At 31.0% G+C, this 21227-nt stretch overlaps 1 protein-coding gene and 2 long non-coding RNA genes across 6 annotated transcripts in view; 1 reads left to right on the top strand and 2 right to left on the bottom strand.

The window, feature by feature from the left end:
• LOC100577936 overlaps positions 1–21227 on the top strand; it is a 117246-nt gene that overhangs the window by 49341 nt on the left and 46678 nt on the right. The window contains exons 2-3 of one of the 2 annotated variants that reach the window (XR_001703528.2): positions 1539–1584; positions 2105–2284. The gene's annotated coding sequence lies outside the window, so the exon portion shown is untranslated. Of the gene's footprint in view, positions 1–1538; positions 1585–2104; positions 2285–21227 lie in introns of those variants that run through there. The other variant, XM_006564093.3, reaches the window with a different exon arrangement.
• Positions 11762–12689, bottom strand: LOC102654775. The gene is made up of 2 exons (XR_001703535.2): positions 12359–12689; positions 11762–11871 (listed from the first exon to the last, which is right to left on the bottom strand). It is a non-coding gene; the product is annotated as an uncharacterized LOC102654775 (long non-coding RNA).
• On the bottom strand, positions 13913–19200 carry LOC102654810. 3 transcript variants are annotated; one of them, XR_003304833.1, is made up of 9 exons: positions 18520–19200; positions 17819–18434; positions 17557–17737; positions 16970–17313; positions 16063–16286; positions 15792–15874; positions 14888–15650; positions 14686–14740; positions 13913–14558 (listed from the first exon to the last, which is right to left on the bottom strand). It is a non-coding gene; the product is annotated as an uncharacterized LOC102654810 (long non-coding RNA). The 3 variants fall into 3 exon arrangements; XR_003304832.1 differs by having other exon boundaries at positions 13913–14740; XR_003304834.1 differs by having other exon boundaries at positions 13913–14740; positions 18841–19200.

The raw sequence follows: 21227 nt of genomic DNA, 5'->3' as shown, positions 1-21227 counted from the left end.
AGATAAGAGAACGAGGAAATTGATTCAGGATTAATTTAACGAATATATATATATATATATTTTTATAAATTTAGATGAAAGAAATAAATTATAATTTTTGCAAAGGAAAATTTTACTCACGAATTCGAGAATCTTGTCATTTTCTATTCGAAACAAATTGAAAATTATAAAATTCTTCGATATTTTCTTAATATCTAAAAAAAAATATACAAAAATTAGAGAAATTTTGCGCGAAAAATTTTCACAGTAATAATTAATTAATTATAAAATTATAAATATGTTTAAAATTAATTACTTTATTAAATAATACGATATTCTTGCAAGCAACGAAGAGAGAAACACGTCCGTTCTGCTCCGTGTTTGGCGCTCGACTCGATTAAATCCAATATTTTGATTATCAAAGACGATCGATCGTTTTCGCTTTCCGCCTTTCGTTTATATATATTTATATCGCTCGTCGAAACTCGTAACATTATTCTCGTTCAATTATATTATAAATTAATCATTCCTTTTTTCCTGGAAATATTTTTCTTCTTTCTTTCGGATCCTTTCTCGTACACAAGTTTTTTCCAACTATCGTTCGAACGTTTTTTTTTTTTTTCTTTCTTAAACTTAATTTGACCGGCCAATATTTACACATTCGGAATAATTTATTACCAAGAGCGAGAGATTGTTTCGTTTGTTTGTTTTGAGAACGAGGCGAATTTCGAGGGTGCGTGTAACAGTGTTGCATAACGCGACTAACTCGTGACTCGAATTCCTTATATCCAATATCCAATGCGTTCTCCTCTGTGGTTTGAGGAGACCACTCGAGATTTGGACGGGTGTTAAACCCTAGTTTTCAAAAATACTGCGCGTGGATTGCATTCAAACGTTCTTTTTTGTCTCGTCGACTGATTTACATGGCAACCGTATAAGATCGTAATCCCCATAAGCGCCACATTTCTTTCATTCTCGAGAAACGGAACACGTGGTTTTCTACCTACCGTTTCGAAGATGTTCAAAAATAAAGATTGTCTATCATGTTTGTATCATTTCGATTAATTAACAGTTCAGAGATGATATTTTTTTTATTGGAAAAAATCCTTTTAATATTCGTGGGATATCGAGGTAAATTTATATTAATAAGATTCTCTCGATTTATGAATGATACTATTACACTGATGTAACTAATTATTATTCAACGAACGCATTATGAATTTTATTAATATCATTTATTACGAATATCAATATATTATATTCAATTTTTCGTAATAACAAAGTACAAATATTCCATTCGTGAAAATTGGTTAAGAATTAACGATCAATAATGTTCGATAATTATAAATTCATATTCTAAATAAATAAAATTTCGTGAATTAGATACGAGTTAGAAAATTCGTGAAAATTGGTTAAGAATTAACGATCAATAATATTCGATAATTGTAAATTCATATTCTAAATAAGTAAAATTTCGTGAATTAGATGCGAGTTAGGAAATTTTTGGTTCGAATTATCGATTTGAAAAAAAGAGAAAAAAAAATAATCGAATGTTTCAGGTGGCGACTCACTTGGTCAAAGTTCGATCACACTTGGAGGTATCACGTAAGTATATACCCATATTTCTCAACAACGTTCAAACACTTATGTATGAATATCAATTTTGGAATTTTTCTTGTATAAATAATTGTATAAACTGTTTACTTTCCCAAAGTATTCAAAAATTGTCGAATTGGAGAACAATTTGAAGAAAAATATTTTAAAGAATGAATCGCGTCCCATTTCTTCATTCATAAAAATATATAGCGATTTGCATAAACATGTTGTTTAACAAATTCCAAGAGGAGAGGAATTTTAACATTTCGCAACGAGCGAAGATCGATCGAGCGAACGATTAAGAGAGGGAAAAAAAAAGTACACGAAAGCAGATTCTTTTTTTTTTTTTTTAATTCCTTTTCCTCGTGAAAAGTGAAAGCACAGCATTTTATCTCGAGGGATATCGAGATATCGTAATAACATTAAACGGCCCATTAATTAAGTAGGCAAATTAAGGGTAAACATTTGAAAATCGTTGGAATTTTTTTCCTTTTCTTCTTTCTTCTTTCTTTCTTCTTTCTTTTTCAAGGGCCCACACGTGTGACGTCTGCACGTCATTTCAAACTTACCAACACACACCGTCGCCATGCACATCGCGCAACCAAGAGACGTGAATAACGCGTGACGCTGAGTTACCACTTAACACACATTTTCATGAGCCCCACACCGGTGATTTATAATAAATTCCCTTAACGAACCTGGCCGAGAACGAACGGTGTGGACACTCGAAGCTTTTTTTTTCTTTCTTCCCCTTCCTCCCCCTGAATAAGATATCACGTCTTTTTCTTTTTTTCTCCTCTTTTTATCGAAGGACGAGTCAACGAGTCAGAAGCAATTTCGAAAGGGACAAATTTTTAGGGACAAAATTAATTTTGTTTTCGCAGAAGGTTTGTATGTTACATTATTTTATAGATTTATATTTCAGAAGCTAAAAACTTTTTTTTTTTTTTCCAATTTAACGTGTCCTCCTCTTTGATACGTTAAATCGAGGCAATAATTTTATATCTTGTCTTAATTTGATTTTTAAATAAATTGATAATTGCCAATAAGTGGTAATTCGTTCTTCTTTGCTTCCACGTAATATCCACGCGATTCTCGATCGTTGGTCGAAATTTATATGAGTCGTAAATAATATGCGTTTTTGAAGTAATTTATTATTCGTCAAGTTGGACGTTAAAAATTGCAAATCGAAAACTTTGGACGTGATCTACGATCAAAATTAGTTCCAGTTCGATTCAGAGAAATTCTTGGCAGCGCGCGATTTTCGAAACTGGGAGAGTTCGAGATCGTTTTAAGATTTCTGCAATCGATTATCGATCGTTCGAATTACCGTGTCGAATTCTTGCCAAGAGATAAATAACCGGGTAAAAGAGTTTGAGCATCGAAGAGCGAATAAATTTTCTATTTTCCACGATCAAAATGGATAATATACTTTCCAAGAAAACTTTCTTCTCCTCGCGATTTATTCGACAGTCTTCGTTGTTTTCGTAATTTATCGTTTCTTCCTTTTTTTTTTTTACATCTTTTCTCCACATGCATGTATTAATATATGCATATAAAACATTCGAAAAAAAAAGAACTTGTAGCTAATATTTATTAATTCAAATTCAATTTTTCTCAGCATCATCGTTGGATCTTTTTTTCTTTTCAATTTAAAAAAAAATCTAATAATAAAATGAACAGAAGAACTTTGAAGAAATCGCGTGATCCAAAATCGATATCTCGATTCTTTTAAATATCGTCGACGAAGGAAAAGAAAAATTCTTTCCATTCCAACAAATCTTAACTATCGTGTTATTTATTCGCACATAGAATAAAGCAGGCAATAAATCTCGTTTAATAGTTTCTTTTTTTAAAACGACGTTTACCTGTTTACCTCGAAATTTCCCTGCGAAAAAGGCACATGGCAGCAGCGCGAATCGTGACGCGAAATGGGATCAATTAGGGACGCTTCTTCCCGCCAGATACAAAGGGGTAAGAGTTGTTCTTTCTTTTCTCTCTCTCTCTCTCTCTCTTTCTTTCTTTTTCTTTTATCCCCTTGCGAATTTCGCCATTGCGGCAGGAAAGGGGGGGCTCACGCCTCTCACCGCCCACAATCCTGTCGACTGTCAGAACTGTCAGTGTTTCTCGTGTGTCGGTCGGCATGCTTGTTTTAATCACCGACCTCCTCCTCCTCCTCTTCGTTCTCCCTCCCCCTTTTTTTTTTCCTCTCCTACTCGCATTTTTTCACCTCCCCGCTCGGTTTTTCGGATGGAAGTAATTAGTACGTCCCGCGTGAAATTAGCGGGGATCCTTTTATATTTAAAAGGAATTAACGTCACGAGTTCATTATTATATTTATTAGAAATGAATGAGAGAAAAATTTGTTGAAAAATTTCCTTCTGTTGAATTTGATTCAATTTTGAAAAGTAATTGAAAATTTTGTTGAAAAATTTCGTTCTGTTAAATTTAATTCGATTGAAAAATAATTGAAAAATTTCATTCTATTAAATTTAATTCGATTGAAAAATAATTGAAAATTTTGTTGAAAAATTTCGTTCTGTTAAATTTAATTCGATTGAAAAATAATTGAAAAATTTCATTCTATTAAATTTAATTCAATTGAAAAATAATTGAAAATTTTGTTGAAAAATTTCATTCTATTAAATTTCTATTCAATTTTTCAACTTTATATGTATATATTTTAAATGTTAATATTAGTTCGTAAAGTTTTTGGTATTTAGAAATTTAAAATTAAATTTAATCACCGACTTTCATCGATTCTAATAATATAATTCTCCAACGTGCACGTAACACGAAACGGAAGTTAGAATCCGACATCTTTTCGACATCCTTGACGTTCCCTTTTTTCAACGTCGTAATAATTAAATCGTAAAATATATACAATTTACAAATACAAGCGATTCTCCCGTCCACGCTTCCAATACTGTAATATACGGTAATAAAAAAATCGTAAAAAGATATATATTCCCCTTTCTCGATTCTAAAAATTCAAAGTATCAAATTCAGTTGTATTGTTTCAACGAATGAAAACGATTGAAACGAGTCGTTCGAAACATTCGTATGTACGAAACACGTGCTACGCGTGCTTCGCCCGTGTCCCACTTCCGCAAATTTCGCGTGTATTCGTATTTTAACGCGCCGTTTGACAATGATTATAAACTGGCTTCTTCGTTTAAACCGCATTCAACACGGATTTACTTACCTCGCGAAACGTGGGTCCCGGATCACACTTTCCATTTGGGCGATTCAGAAAATTACGGAACGAATTCAATTCCTTTACTTTTACCTTCTCTCCTAGATTATACATCTCCTCCCACGCGTTTTAAAATAATCTCGGATAACGGATTTCGATGGTTTTTACGAGAGAGAGATATACATTTTTTTCTCTCTTTTCTTTTTCTTTCGGGACAACACTCCTCGAATCTCGATCGAAATAAATAATCGAATCAAGGCAGTGAAACTTTTCTTTTCTTTTTTTTTCTAATCGTCGAATAATTATTTTAATTAAGCAAGCAGGCAAAGGATGAATAATTCATTTGCTGCAAGGAATATTAAAAATCGTAAACGTTCACGTTTCTCACGAGTTTTTTCTTTCACTCTTATAAATATCACATTCTGTTTTCCATCTTTCCCCTCTCGAAAAATTATCGACAAATTTCGATAAAACAGGGGTTAAAGTATCATGCCATCTCCCTTCTTCCATCCCCAAAATTGATCTTCGACGTCTTCCATCCCGTCCCCTCGCAATTAAATCGATCCTCCTTTCAAAAAATTATTATCCTATAGCTAATCCTCGAAACGAAAGAGAGAGGAGGAGAGAGAGAGGAGGAGAGAGAGGGAGAGTTAGGCAGCGAGCTCGAAACAATGGGCCGGGGAAGGTAAACACGAAGGTTTCCCTGTCCCGAATCTTTGTTTGGCCGAGCCCTCCTCCTCCTCCTCGAGAAAAAAATCTACATAATTACTGTGCGAGAGAAACCCCGACCGACCACCGCGGCGGTTAGCGCCACTCGAGAGGACTCCCCTCCCCCCTCCACAGATATCTCACAACCCTTTCGAAGGGAGTTTGCTTAGGCGGCCGATCTTTTGTTTCTTCGTGCCTCTATTTCTATCTCTTTCTCTCTTTCTCGTCGCGCAGGAGGGATGCGTTCTTATCTTGGCGGAGAGGTGCTTCCCCTCGATCATCCTCGCTCGAAAGGATGGATGGATACTACACGAGTGGAGAGAGCTCGAAGGTGGAATTCCTTGTTCCACTTTGGGGTTATCGAAACGTGAGAACGATAAATAATCGAGGCGTGGCGAGAGATTGGTGGAGGGGGGGTGAGATTCGATTTTCGTTTTCCTCGAGGAATAATTTCTCGATTCGAAGGTTTCGTAACCGCGATCTTTCAGAAAGGGTAAAAAAAAGGGGAGGAGAATGGATCGTGAGGATTTATTTATTCCAAGATCCGCATATTTCTTGCAGTTTTTTAACTTAACGATTTTATATAAAGTCGATTGGTTATTATTTACTTTAATAAACTTGAATAATGGTATCTGGTGAGGCATGGAAAGGGGAGGAGAATGGATCGTGAGGATTTATTTATTCCAAGATCCGCATATTTTTTGCAGTTTTTTAACTTAACGATTTTATATAAAGTCGATTGGTTATTATTTACTTTAATAAACTTGAATAATGGTATCTGGTGAGGCATGGAAAGGGGAGGAGAATGGATCGTGAGGATTTATTTATTCCAAGATCCGTATATTTTTTAAAGAAAAAGTACAAAGTACATGCAGTTTTTTAACTTAACGTTTATATAAAGTTGATTGATTATTATTTAATAAACTTGAATATCTGATGAGGCATTTTCCTTTCCGCAATCAGATCTGGTTTTGCTTTTCATCCCTTTATCATTGCTTCTCATCCCTTGTTTTTAACACTTTGAACTCGTCGATCGAAAAGAAACATTAAAACTCGAGATAAAAAAAGAGAAATGATTAAAGCAAAATTTGAGCTAAAGATATATATATATATATATTTTTCTCATCCCTTGTTTTTAATACCTTGAACTCGTCGATCGAATCCAAAAAGAAACATTAAAACTCGAGATAAAAAAGAGAAATGATTAAAGCCAAATTCGAGCTAAAGATATACATATACATATATTTTTCTCATTTCGATCGACATTTCAGAAACTTGGGACGATCGAGGACGGACGAAATCGAGAACTGAACTGGACGAGCGAGCGAGCGAGCAGAAACTCTTTATTATAAACACAACGAATCCTAGACTCAGATTAGATACCGCGAATGTCAATCAACCGAAATCCAATTCCATCCGCTTGTATCCCTCCTTCCGCCCACGCATAAGAAAAATAACATTCCTCCTCGGGACGGCGGGGGTGGCCTTTCGATAAATATTATTGAAACAGCGGCCGCTGTGACGCTCCGCAGATCGCTCGAGTTTCTCTATATTTTCTTTCTTTCTTTCTTTCTTTCTTTCTTTCTTTTTTTTCTCTCCACCGCCTCTTTTACCACGAATCGCGAAGGATTCGTAGGTGGCGATGACGCACCGTCATCGACACGTAATAAGAACGCTTGGTTCGTGGTGACGTTCAAGTGCGGTACAATCTGGGCGAGAGCGGGCCGCATTATCTCGAGAGCAGCTCGATAATCTACCACCATCGAAACCACCGTGGAAACTTGTTGGATTGATCCAGCTGGTGAATCGAGGGGAAAGAGGATTCGAAAAGGTTGGACGAGTTAAGTTTATCGATTCTTTGCGAAAAGAGGTGAGTTTTGAAGGATGCCTTTATTTTTCTTTATCGTTTCAAAAGTTTATGAAAGGAAATTTATATTATTTGGTATACAGGTGTCATGTCGATGAGAAAATTTTTCTTGGGATTACATTTCGTTTCGATTCGTTTCGATTCTAAAGTTTAGAATTAAAATTATTATTATTTGAAAAAAGAAATAAAAGTCTTAAGATGAAAAAATTAAACTTTTCCAATTAATCTGTTAAATTTTAAATAAGTCGCGAATTCGTCGTTAAACGATTGGCAAATGTTTCGCTCGACGGTACACCCGTCAACGTCTCCACGTGGTGGTAAATGCATGCGATCGAAGTAAATGAACGGATTAAAGCCACGGGACGCGAGGAGAGCCGGTTTATGGCGCGGAGTGTCAAGTGTGACAGGGACGTGTGACAGTGGTCGAAGAAACGATTCTTATTATTAGCCGGCATCCCCCTGTCTCGCTTATTGATTTACTTCGACTGTCACTGGCGCACGATAAGCCGTAATGCATTGCCACGCGGTGGGCTCCGATACAAATATATCTCGTGACACGGTGACGGTCTCGTCGTCTTGTTCCGTCTAATGGCAATTTGTATTTAAACCCTCCTTCGATGCTCGACAACTTTTCCTTCTCTTCTCTTTTTTTTTTTTTTGCGAATAAAAAAAATTCGCGGAGAAAGTGTATAATCGGTGGAATATTATATATGTACTTTTCGAAAATCTTGCGCTAATTTTTTCTTCTGTCAAATCGATATAAATTGACGATATAAATATCTTATATTACTTTATATTATTTTTTGATTTTACGTCCAGTACATTAATAATAAATATTCTGTTTGTAATTCAATGTGAGATAATTATACGTAATTCGAAGTGTGATATACGTCTTTTGAAACTTCTATTCACAATCAATCTTTAACGTTTCAATCATGCTTGGTGAGTTGAACAATTTTTCTTTTCGAAAAAAAAAAAAAACAAAAAAAGTGTTTCTTAATGTCCTTTTGAAATCCATTATCTAATATAGAGATAATGTAAATATGAATGTAAAAATTATCGTGGACGATTGTTTCACAATGACGTTTTCAAAAGCAATTGGAGATTTATTTAATAATAAATCGCGTGCCTTTAATCGATTCGATTTTTTTCTCCAGCATTAGATAACATTGAAGAAATGTTTCTTCGAAAGGAACGTTTCAATCGAATCACTTGCTGTCAAATCGTATTAACCTATTCTTCATTTGCACGGCACGCGTTAAATCTAGATTTTATATAGTGGCGCCGTCATTTTATAGGCGTGACAACGTTAATAGGCGCGTTCGTTACTTAATTGTCACTCGATAATCACGCGAGAATAAAATTAATTGCATGCCGTTGCATGCAAAATTGGAGAAACAATTGATTGACGACTGCTTTTATCTAAACTTTTAAAGGCTAAAATAACTAGTTATTCTAGGTACTTTTCTTTATTCGTATAGTGACTTATATTTTATTTTCATTGCTAGTTACTTTTCGTTCTAATCTAGTTACTTGTGATCTTATCATCCGTCGATAAAAAAATAAAAATATACATATCATTTTCAAGTCATTCAAGAAAAATCATCACGAAAAATATCTAAAGATAACTCTACGATGCTGATTTTTTCGTGGATTATTTAAATTATCGAACTTCGAAGAAAATCGAACGATTTTGCAGATTTCACGCAATCACCATGTGTGTCTAATAGCTTCTAATTACGTCGAGAGACCGATTTCATTTCGCTCGTGATCCAATCAGATATGCCAAGTTGATTTCAAAGTTTGGTAGAATATATTTAAACATTTTAAAACGTGTTTTAAGACTAATCAATCGACGGTATATACAGTTAATTCCAAAAATATTTCAAAAATCTTCTGGTTGTTTAATACTTTGATCTTTGACACGTGATTTTTTTTTTTATTTCCTTCTTTAAATATTTAGGTCATGATTCTAAAATGAAGCAATAAATATCCATAAATATCTATCGATATTTAAAAATTAAAAAAAAAAAAAAATTTCTTTTCCTTTTATACTATTACTTCTATCGTGAATGTTTATGCAAATTCATTTTTTTTTATCGATGTAACTATATAAAAAACATTGAAAAGACAGATTTATCTCACCTTTGAACCCAATGGACAATAAAAGATTTATTTTCAGGATAATTTATCTCTACGCGCTCGATATTTCCAACATATAAATTTCCATAAAATGAATAAAGAGAACGAATCAAGTTTTTGTCCACGCGTATTCAATTTTAAATGTACATTACTTCGAGAAATTATTTAACAATATATAAGCCGGTTTCATTATGCACGCTGCATTTCAGCGTCTGACAACTATTTCAATTCCAATCTAATTTCTCACAAAACGTATACACCGATACATTTAAATACTTTTAAGACTATAACCTGTAACCTAATTAGTTTCCATATTCTGATCCTGAAGAAAAATATATATATATATATATATATATATATATATATATTTCTATTACCGCGATCTCGATTAACGCTCGCTCAAAGTGTCACTTATTACTCGATTTAAAACTAATTTCCTCTCCCCCACTTAATATTTATCGTTCATGGAAAAATATGAGTTTTCCGGTTTTCACTTGGATCGAATATTGGCAAATATTCCATAAGATAAGATAGAATCAGATGTTGTTCGAGAATATTTTCAAAGTTATATTAGCGTATCCAGAATCGATTTACCTTTATTATTTTATATTTCGCATAAGTAGATATGATTTTCGAGACACGATTTCGATATTTCTTTTTTTTTTTTACTATCGCTCTCTCTAGTTGACAACACTCGAATATATATACATCGAATCCGTATTTCGTATTAGATCGAAGGGAAAGTTGAGTGTCACTTTTTAAACCCCGATCAAATAAAGAATTTTCAATTGATAGATTCGTTTTGTAACAATATAATATCTCTTGATTTATATATATTCCAAGTTCCAAAGATTAGATCAAACGATTAGATAAAAGAATATATCGCAATTCGAGCTTTCAATTACAGATGGATTTGAAAGAGAGGTTAGAACGATTCTGAAAGTGAAACGTAGATATATATATATAGTTTGAAATTAATATTACGAGTGAATGTAAGAATGTACGAATGAATGATTTAACAAATCGTCAGAGTTACAATAATAACGTTGTTTAAATAATAAATTAGTTAGTATTATACAGAAAAAAAAATTCATTGATATGCTTACGTATGTAGTTATGTAAATATGTTTGCGATACAATTTTGCGATACGAAATATCAAAAATATTAATGTCGAGACGATTATTCGATAATGAAATATTAAATACCAGTTTTAAATACGTTTTATCGTGCAAAATCGATATTACTTTCTCCCAAACCGAAACCAATAACGTCAAAGTGTAAACGTTGCTAATTTTAAGGTGCCATGTATTTCGTAACGATATAGAAATAGGTTCGCGTTGAAAATTTCTAGGATATGAATCACGTGTCGTTTGTTGATATCGACAGAATTAACTTTCGAACGATATTATTTTCAGCAGTGCTTTCAGATAAACTGTATTCCATCGAGTATTGAGTTCGTTTCTTTGCTTTCTGTTTACATTATCGAAGAAATTTTAAAAATAAACCTATTGTCGTATTGCTAATATTAAAAGATATCTTAGATTTTCGATCAAATTTGAAAAATGGATCAAGAATTTTAGAATTTTACTTTAAACGAAAAATTTTATTTTTAACAATCACTTTTTTTTTATTAATTCTAGAATTCACTTTAATTAATTCGACATTTTCTTATTTAACACAAAATTAAATTCTTCGATATAAAATTATTCTTATTATATTACACTTATTATTCACTTATTATTACACTTATTATTCTTCGATATCAAATATTAATCAATCAATAATCCTTGTTAATTTTCATCACTGTTTCTGTAAAAAATTTTTAAAAATTTATTCAACTATTTTCCTAACCTAAAATACGTGCAATTTAGTTCACAAATGTACTCATAATATTATTGTAATATTAATATTACCATTAATTTACAATTAACATCAATTACAAATTGATATAATATCCGTTCTTTCTCGATCCAATTAATTTAACAATATATCAATTAATTTGATATCGATTCTATTCACGTTTAATCGTCCATTAGTTCGACTTAATTATCACGTTGCTACATTATCCATCTAGTTAATAAAACCAACTTACGATTGCTTACATTGTAAATAAACTGTCAGACTGTCGATTTATGGCCAAACCGTGAATATCTTTTCCATTTCTAAATATACATTTTACATTGTAATACGTTACTTTTTAGCCAAGATGTGACGTCAATTCGCAATATCCTGTCACGAATTAAAAAGAAGAAGAGGATTTCTTTCCTTTTTCTTTTTTTTTTTCTCAATTTTAATCCTTCAATTTAATCCTTCGACCAAGAGATTTTCCACATTGATAAAATTATGTTTATATTTTCCCATGTTACAAAAATGCAAAGCAGTCTGGAAAACGAAAAATTATATCGATTCAATCCAACAAAAGCGTGTAAAAGTTTTAATTGTTATTTAAATTAATTGTTAATTAAATATCTCATCTTGTCTTACGTTCTATTCTTTTTTAGAAAACTCGTGCAATTGAAATAATTTATAAGTGCAAAATGGAGTAAAGGTTAAGAAATTTCGCGGGAATTTTAAAATAGTCGAAACTGCTTATTTGTTTTAAAAAATATTATAAATTCTTTCAAGATGATATATTAATCATACGAATAATATTTATATCATACCATCATACGATAAAATTGTATCATAATTGATATATCCAATCAATAATATTTAATTCGTAATTACAATCATAATAATTTTTACGAAGGCTCGTCGAATGTCGAAGAAATGGAAGATACATAGGCAAATGACGATTTCTTTATTAGGAGAATCTCGTTTCGATTATTTATTATTATTCGATCAAACGCGTATATACACATATGATTACATTGTAATTAAATTCCAATTTTAATTTTACATCGTTTACATCGTCAACAGTAATTATTAAACGATCCTCGTTTTTCAAACTGGTTCCATAACCCTTAACTTGTAATTGCGAGTGATAATAAATAATTCATTGCTAGATTTTATTATGTTTAACACAGTTCCCCTTATATAAATTATATTAGACGTAGCGAAATTAAAAGATAATGTATGAAAAATCATTAAATAACATCTAAGATAAGCAGAATATTATCGATACAGATCTACGTAGAACACTGATTGAAATTAACATTCCTCGACTGTGCTGCTTTTTAACCTTGATACTACTTGAATCAACATCGTATCTGTATTATTATCATCATATCTTGTAGATAATAAAATTATTAATTACTTATCAGATAAATCAATGCAATATTAAATAAAAAAAAAAATATATATAAAAAGTATAAAAAAGTTTTCAAATAGTTTTCTATTTGTATACGTATTCAATTTCCAATTAATCGATTCTAATTAATTGAATCATTTTTAGGACATAATAGTTTTGAGTTTTGTTGAGTTCGTATTTTATTTACATTTAATTAAAACGACATTATGATTGCACCGACATCATTAACATGAAAATATAACAATATTGTAACAATATTGTAATAAAAATTCCTAACCTAGCTGCATTAAAATCTTGTTGAAGTAATCTATACAACTTATCTATTATGGAAATTAGATTTAGTGATTTCCATAATGATCTCTGTGGCTTTTGCTTTAAATCAGAATATTATAGGAGATCTTATATTTATGATATTGCAAATAGCCACGATTTTTCTCGACTATTTTTTTTTTTCGAATAATTTCGATTTATCCTTTTATTTCAATCTACATAAATTAATAATAAATTAAACCTTACGATACGAAATTAGGCATATTTGATTATTTAGAATCGAATTATCTCATTTTACAGTACGTATCGTCCCGGTAAAATGTTTCATCGATACTCTTTCCTATTCTCGATAATATTGAGGTTAAGTAATTAAGCTTTATAGCAAACTCGTAGGTTTGTTCACAATAAGGTATATATCACGATACGGTAAAAAATTAGACGTGGAAGTAGACATTTATGATACAATAAATTGTACGGTTAATAATCAACTGCAACGTTACAATCACGTATTCGAATCATTAAACGACCCACTCCACCTTCCTCGATCGTTTTCGAGTAGGCGATCATTCTTTCAACGATTTATCATACCATTAATCATTCGATATTACGACATCAATTCGGCAATTCATCTTTTAACGTTGCTACTTTTCAATCAAGTCTCTTAATTGATTATTAACCAAGAATATTATAGAGACATTAGCGATTACCAATGAATCAAATGATGAACTTATTAAATTACAGAGTAAATGAATACATGAATAATAACACAAATGAAAATATATTTATATTTATTATTTATATATATTTATGCGAGTGATTCAACTTGAATCAAGAAAAAGAAGATAAAAGAAACTTAACATTTATATAGTTTTCCATAGATTTTTAAATTCAATTATCATCATCTATCAATTTGTATTTTATATTTTATTGAATTACTTAGAATTTTGTTATCAGAAAATTTTAATTTGTATTGTAGAATAATATGTTGCATTATTTCATCGGTTCCAATGATTTGAACAAGATCAAAAAAATAAAGATCCTTAAATAAAGAAGTAATTTTAAAAAATAGACACTTAACGCGTACACCATCTGTTATAACGAGAAGATCCTCCGTGTTACGATTTATCAAGTTGTAAAACGGTCAATGGATGTTAGCTGTCAGCTCGGCCAACCAACGATTTGTCATCCAGCAACGGGCTGCTGACTCCGATACGCAACACAGAGGGTTCCTGACTAACTAAGTTTCTTAGGATTCCGCGAAGATGGTCGCTGATGGTATTCTGTCATGGCTTTTACGCCACTGTCAGATCGATACGAGTAGTCGCGTAAAACTGAACGCGATAAAGGCGTGACAGTCAAAAAAAGATGTCACTGCACTTTAGACGTCGTTTAAAGCGTGTGAATAATAAGCTTTGAATAGATAAGATGATTTAAGGATATGCGACATCTTTAGGTTGCTCAGTTGCTCAAGCTTTCCTTATCTCTAAAGAGGCAATTGAATGTGAATTGAACAAATGATTGATCTTGAGCATTTTTTTCTTGAAGAATCCTGAAACAAACAAAGAAATTTGTAATTAAGTAAGTGATCTTATTTATGAATGGATTTATGTTACTTAAAAATTTGTAGAAAATTTCAAGTTAAGATTATTTAGTAGTATTTTGTTTTTTAAATATACTTGGATCCTATCCTGTCCATTTTAGGTTTTGTCAGTCTTCTTGCTTTGAAAAATACTGAAAATATACAGGATTGATTACTCATATTTCTATTTCATTATCTAAAGATAGTTTTTTTCTTAATTTTAGATATTAATATAATTTAAAATAATAAATTTCCAAAATAAAAATTCATCTTCTTGATAAATTGGATAAATTACTTACCCTTTAGAAAAATTCGAGTTTCTTTTTTTTATTTAATCCATTATTATTTTCTCTGTAACTTTCGAACTCGTTCTTTCACTCTTCCTCCATACAAGAATATCGTTTAAGTCAGTAGTTTTGATAACAATGAGAAATTGGAAGCGGTAAACATATGAAAGCATATGCTCTAAGAGGCGCGTTTCCATGCATATTAAACAGAACCCGAAGAACTCGTAACTATTCCACGTACAAAGAGTAGCTTCTACGTGTTAGCTACCGGTAAACCACGTTCGTAACACAGTCGTAATATTTATTTTTTCTTTTTTTCTTTTTGTTTTTTTTTTTTCCATTTCGCAAAGCTGACAATTCGCCTCGTTGTGAATCTCGAGAAAGGGATGACATCTGGAAAACTATTCGGGTTGAACGTCCATCATTCTTCTTTCTTCTCGGTCAACGTTTTTTAAGGGTAGACAAAGTTGGTACATTATCCTTTCAATGTTACCATTGCCAAGTTCATACATTATCTTGGAGAATTTGCTTTCAAATTAAAAGCATCCTTAGAGCAACGTGATTTGAACTCGTTTCAGTAACAACTATTGTAACACAGCGGCTCTGTATGTTGTCTCCAATTATTTTTTGTATTAGTAATTGATTGCAATGTGTGATTGCTTGATTAAAGTTGAAGAAAATAAGTTTTTGAAACAATTCTTTTTTATCGAAATGTTTTTTTGAGTTGAATGAATTTTAAAATCATTCAAATACTTATGTCACTCGAGTTCTATCTCTGAAAGAAATCATATGAAAGAATAAGTACTTTAATTTTATTAAATGTAAAGATTTATTAGACCATGCGAAATTTACATCACACAACTTTTAATATATTTATATTAAAATATTTATTATTCAAAAATTAAATTAATCTTACCTATCTCAAAACACGTGAACTTATAAACTTACACGTTTTATCACATCCATTTTTTTCTTTATATCTTCTTTCCTGGTTTATTACTAAAAAAAATATAATGTTTTAATAAAAATTAAACAAATTTCAGTATCCAAGAAAAAATTAAACAAAACAAATTTCAGTATAAAAATTCTTAAACGCCTTAATCCTTGATTCTCCATTTAACTTTATTTAAGGATTCATGGCGCTCAAACATGGAAAACGGCCTATCGAAAACTCGTTTCCCACTTACCAAACCAAACCGAACGAGGATAAGTAGCCGTTTAAATCCCTTTGGACGATGTTCGCGCCTTTTTTTCATGAGATTCGCAGGGAATTAAGGCGGTGAAGATATTGCGGAAAGATCGGCTTTCTTGGGTTTCAGGCTCGTTGGTATGCAGTCGGCTTAGTTTCTTGCAAATTCGCATTCTCTTTGCCGCTTAAAATGACGTTGGACAGCTTCCTCGTGTTTTCACCCTGTTTATGCATTATGCAAGCATGAAACCAGGACGTGAAGAAGAGAAGGTGAGAAGGGCAGAGAAACGAGATAATGAGAGGGCGGTCAATGATACAGGTTTAATCGTCATTTGAAACACTTAAAGCCTTGTATCCACTGTTAAATTTCGATAAGAGATATTCGATAGAGAATTGTGATGATTCTGATTCGTGAATTGGAATTTTTATTTAAAATGTTAAAAAGTTATTAAGTTGTTTGTTATATGCAGTCTTTAATTGGTATTGACACTATTATCTAAAAATGATATCATTATCTAGAAATAATTTTAAGAAAGAAAAAAAATGTGAATCAGATTTGAAATAGATTAAAGAAAATTATCATTTCATCAAAAAGATGATCATATATATTCATTTTGAGATATAAATAAATTTGTAATGTACAATTAAAAATAAAACAAAAAGATGAAAAGATTCAAGAATTAATTTCATACTAAATTAATTTGGAAAATTAAATGTTGAATTTCATTATAGAAATCGTATAATCAAAATAATTTTATATATTGTTCAATGAATCGTTTAAAAACTATTCGTAAAGACCAGTGGATAAGCGGCTTAATGGTTGTTCCAAGCAGACGTCGTTGACCATCTTCACTGATACATGAGCTTCCCTCGTTCTTTACCCTTTCAAACGTCGTTTTACATACCATAAATCATCGTAACAATATTACTTGGGCATGTTAATTTGCTTCATATTTTTCACTATACCGGAAGCGATAAATCTGAACTGGTTTCTGGTGGACCCTTTTACATATTTTTTTCGAGGACTCCTTTCTTCACGGATAGGATAGGATATTTTCGTTCCGAGTTTTGATGGATTTGGGATCATTCATTATTAAGAAGCTCTCGAGAATCATTCCTAATCGTTGATGATGGAAAGAGGCAACCAGAGTTTTACGAGATATTAGATTTATTGTTCTGCGTTGCTTTTATGGTTCTGTTGGCTCATCTTTACGACTCTCATTGCGGCTTTGATGTTGTTTTTTTATCTCTGTCGACAAGGTAATTCCATATTTGGTTAAAGTTAAGTTAAAGTTAGTAAAAACTTATTATTATTTAACTATTTAAGATAAATATTTATAATTGACGAAAAATATAAATTGTATCATAATAGAAATTTGTTAAAATGATAAATTTTTTACTTTAATATATATTAAACATAATTATATATGTGATAATATAAAATATGTTAAAAATGTAACTATATTAAACCTGTTAATTTTCATCATATTACCTTAATTATAGTCATTTTCTTTTTCATCAATACATCAATTTTATTTAAATATTGATTGACCTAATAACAGCATTCTTTCGTTCAATTTTTTTAACTCCTCTCTTTCTTTCAACATTTTCCAAAAATTCTTACTTGATTATTTATTCAATTATTTACTTCACAGTTTTTTACTTTATTATTCCTGCAATTTAAATATGCGTTAAATAAATATTCCACAATAAAACTTAAAAAAAAAAAACAATAAAAAAAATTTCATCCTCACAATATCTCTCAAATATGTATTACTCTTTACAATAATCCTTTTTGAAAAATCATCCATAAAATTTATCTCCATTCATTCATTTATGCACAACTTGTTCAAGGGACGCAATATCTGGTGAATGTATTCCCCTGTTCATCAGTTATTACACAATACACACGTGTACTTCAAAGCAATCCCCTTAATCAGATGGTTCATAGCAATTTCGTTAAATAGCTGTTCATTCCTGCTATTTGCACCAATTCATCGTTTACCGTTAAACAATCCTTATATACCAGATTCCGTTGCATATAATTACAAGTAGATTGGATACACAATCTCTCCTTCTCTCTCGATTCCCTCTTTCTTCTCGCCGCAAAATTCCGATCGTTATCTGATTGCTCAGACTTAAACGAAACTTATTACTTGTCGTGTTCCCTTCGAGATCCATAGAATTCGAACGACCTATAAATACCATCGTTCCTTCTCTCTCTTTCTCTTTTTCTGTTTCTTTTCAGTAGTGATTGCTTGATGTTTCTTAAGCAATGTTCATTCTTCGTGACAAAGAATTAATTCGATAAAAGCAAATTTTGAGTCATGCCATTTTTTCAACAAATGTGCTTAACAAGATAAACTGGACCTGTAAATAACATTCTATTATTTTTGGATCTTTATAAATTATTATATATAAATTATTATGGTATCGACATTTTCGATTTTCTTACTATTTTGAAAGTATCAGCGTAATTTTCAAATATTTATTCCATCGTTTTTTTCAATTTCTAGATATTCACTAAATATTCTAAACTTTAATACTAATTTGAATAATTTTATTATTTTTAACATTATAGTGATATCGATGCAGTTCATAATATCACAATATATATTAACTTCGACTTTCTACTCTTTTAATACAAAATTCTCATGAACTGCTTGAAAATCATAAATCATAATCTCACTACGCTAATCTTTCCATAGTTACGACCGCCATAGAAGGAGAGAAGACTTCTTCGGAAGCCGTGAATCAAGCGTAAAAGCGGTCTGACCTTTAGCCGATGCTGGACGTATGGTAAATTACCAAACGACAACCAGTCAGATAGCATCTGACACAACATTTTTACGGTTCTCGAGTCGGCATACTAAGGAGTCATTACTTAGTCATAATAGGATTAAGGGCGTGCTGATGCAATCTGTGGCGCGAACACCGACACAGGGAGAACTGACCGATCCTCTCCCCTCTGTTTCCTCCTATTCGTGGTATCATTGTAGCGATGGGATCAAGTATCTCACAGGATAGATTCAGACCATTTGAATATGGATGTGAATAGATTATGAATCCATATGTTTATATGTTTTGAAATTTTATCATTATCTCTTGATTTTCCACGTAATTTAAAATATATTCCTGAATAGAAGGAAAATAATTATATATAAATAGAAACTTATCCATTATTACATATTATTTTAGAATAATAAAAGTTTATATTCAATCTACAGAACTCTAATTATCATTACAAATTATTAATTGACGTAGAAATTTACGTCAATAATTATCATAAAATTGTCTTTAATATAACAAATTATATATAAATGTATTTAAAAAAAAAAAATATTAATACATTACACGTGTGTGATTTATATTATGATTCAATTTTTTTCTAAAATAAATGAATGATATTTTATTTATTATTAAAAATACTTCATATAAATACTTCAATATATTATAGATAATATAATTATCAGTTTGATATTACAACATATAGTCTTTAATTATTTTAATCATTATTATTAATCAATAGATCATTAAATGATCTAAATACTAGTTTAATGAAATATGCTTCAAAACTTCAACAAAAATAAAAAAATAGAATAAATCTATTTTTCTTTTCCATTAGTCATTCTTAAATTATAACCTACAAACATTCATTTCTTTAATACCTGTTCTATCTATCTCTCTTCGTTCGTAAAAATCATAATCGCGTCCACGATAAACAACTCTAAACAATATTTTCTTCCTACAAACATCGATATATCCACGATTAGTTTCAGTGTGTAATAATCGCAAATCTAATTGATCCGAGCCGGTAACAAGGTTTCGAATATCCAACGTGACACGAGAGAGTTCAGCATCTGGTACAATTGCGAAATCAATTCATTCACTCGTCCTACCTCGTGACCGGTTTTATATTTTCACCAAATGAGAAACTGTTGCTAAACCTTTGTTAAGTGAACACAGGATTTCCAAGACGAACAATGAGTCATTGTCGTTCAAATAGTTTACCAGATAAGGAAAACGACTACCGATTATCTGATCCGGATTTGAGGTTAAGTTGTCGAAAAAGTCGAAATCACTGACTATCGTGTATTGTTTATTGTAGACTTTTCGAATGGTTTAATTTCGATGAAATCGAGTTCAATGTGTATAATACTTATAAATCTAATCAAATTTAATGTAAAAGATTTCTTTTATAGGAATCAAATGTTATTAGAAAGAAATGAATTTAATAGATGTTTATTCTGATATTTGCAAAGTTGGTAGTTCCGAATTTTAGAATGACTATTTGTTAGTTTTGAGAAATTTATATTTCTTTCGATATTATAAAAATTTTTCTTATAAATAATGATCAAATTGTGAGAATTAAAAAAAATGTATTTTATTATTGAAAACTATCTATAACTATCAACTAAACATTTCTAATAAATATATATTGATCAAATTTCAAATCAATTCAATCAACATTCGATTTTACTTTGATTAATCTTTTCACTTCAAAAATAATTAGATAAACACAATTAATTAGGCACTTCATGAAAAATTTATAGAATTTATTCCAAATTCCACTATTATAACCTATTTATTAGAATATTATTTCATTAAATACCTGTTCTAAATTGATACATTTATAAAATTTTCTCATGACACTTCACAATATTAAGATAGTACAACAAAATATTTTTATTCACGTACGATTTATAATTTATTAAATTTATTTATAAAATATCACTTGCCTTATTATCAAATTTACCGCTATTACGCAACAAAATTTATTAGCATTTTTTATTTATAACTTATAATTTCTTTAATAATATTATTAATTAAATTGCGTAGAATACTCTGGTTTCGAACAGTCGAGGTATGCTGCGCCATTTCCATTGTCACTGCCACGCGATGTCAGACATATTTGTTGATTCGAGATCGCATCAGACATATTTGTTGATTCGAGATCGCATCGAGAAATCGATTTATTGAACGACAGCTATAAAGATTGTATCGATTTGTGTCACATAACAGAAGGATATGAGTATCCTAAAAGGACTGATGTCATGTCGATTTTTCTGCTCAGAATACGAACGAAATAATTTTTTAATCTGTAGTTTCAATCAATCGAGGCGTAGACAACCGCGATCGAGATCGTGACATTGCTAATTGACG

The sequence above is a fragment of the Apis mellifera genome, linkage group LG6 (assembly GCF_003254395.2).
Source record: "Apis mellifera strain DH4 linkage group LG6, Amel_HAv3.1, whole genome shotgun sequence".
Taxonomy (NCBI): domain Eukaryota; kingdom Metazoa; phylum Arthropoda; class Insecta; order Hymenoptera; family Apidae; genus Apis; species Apis mellifera.
Note: the sequence above shows the minus strand (reverse complement) of the source record. Positions and strands in the feature narration are given on the sequence as shown.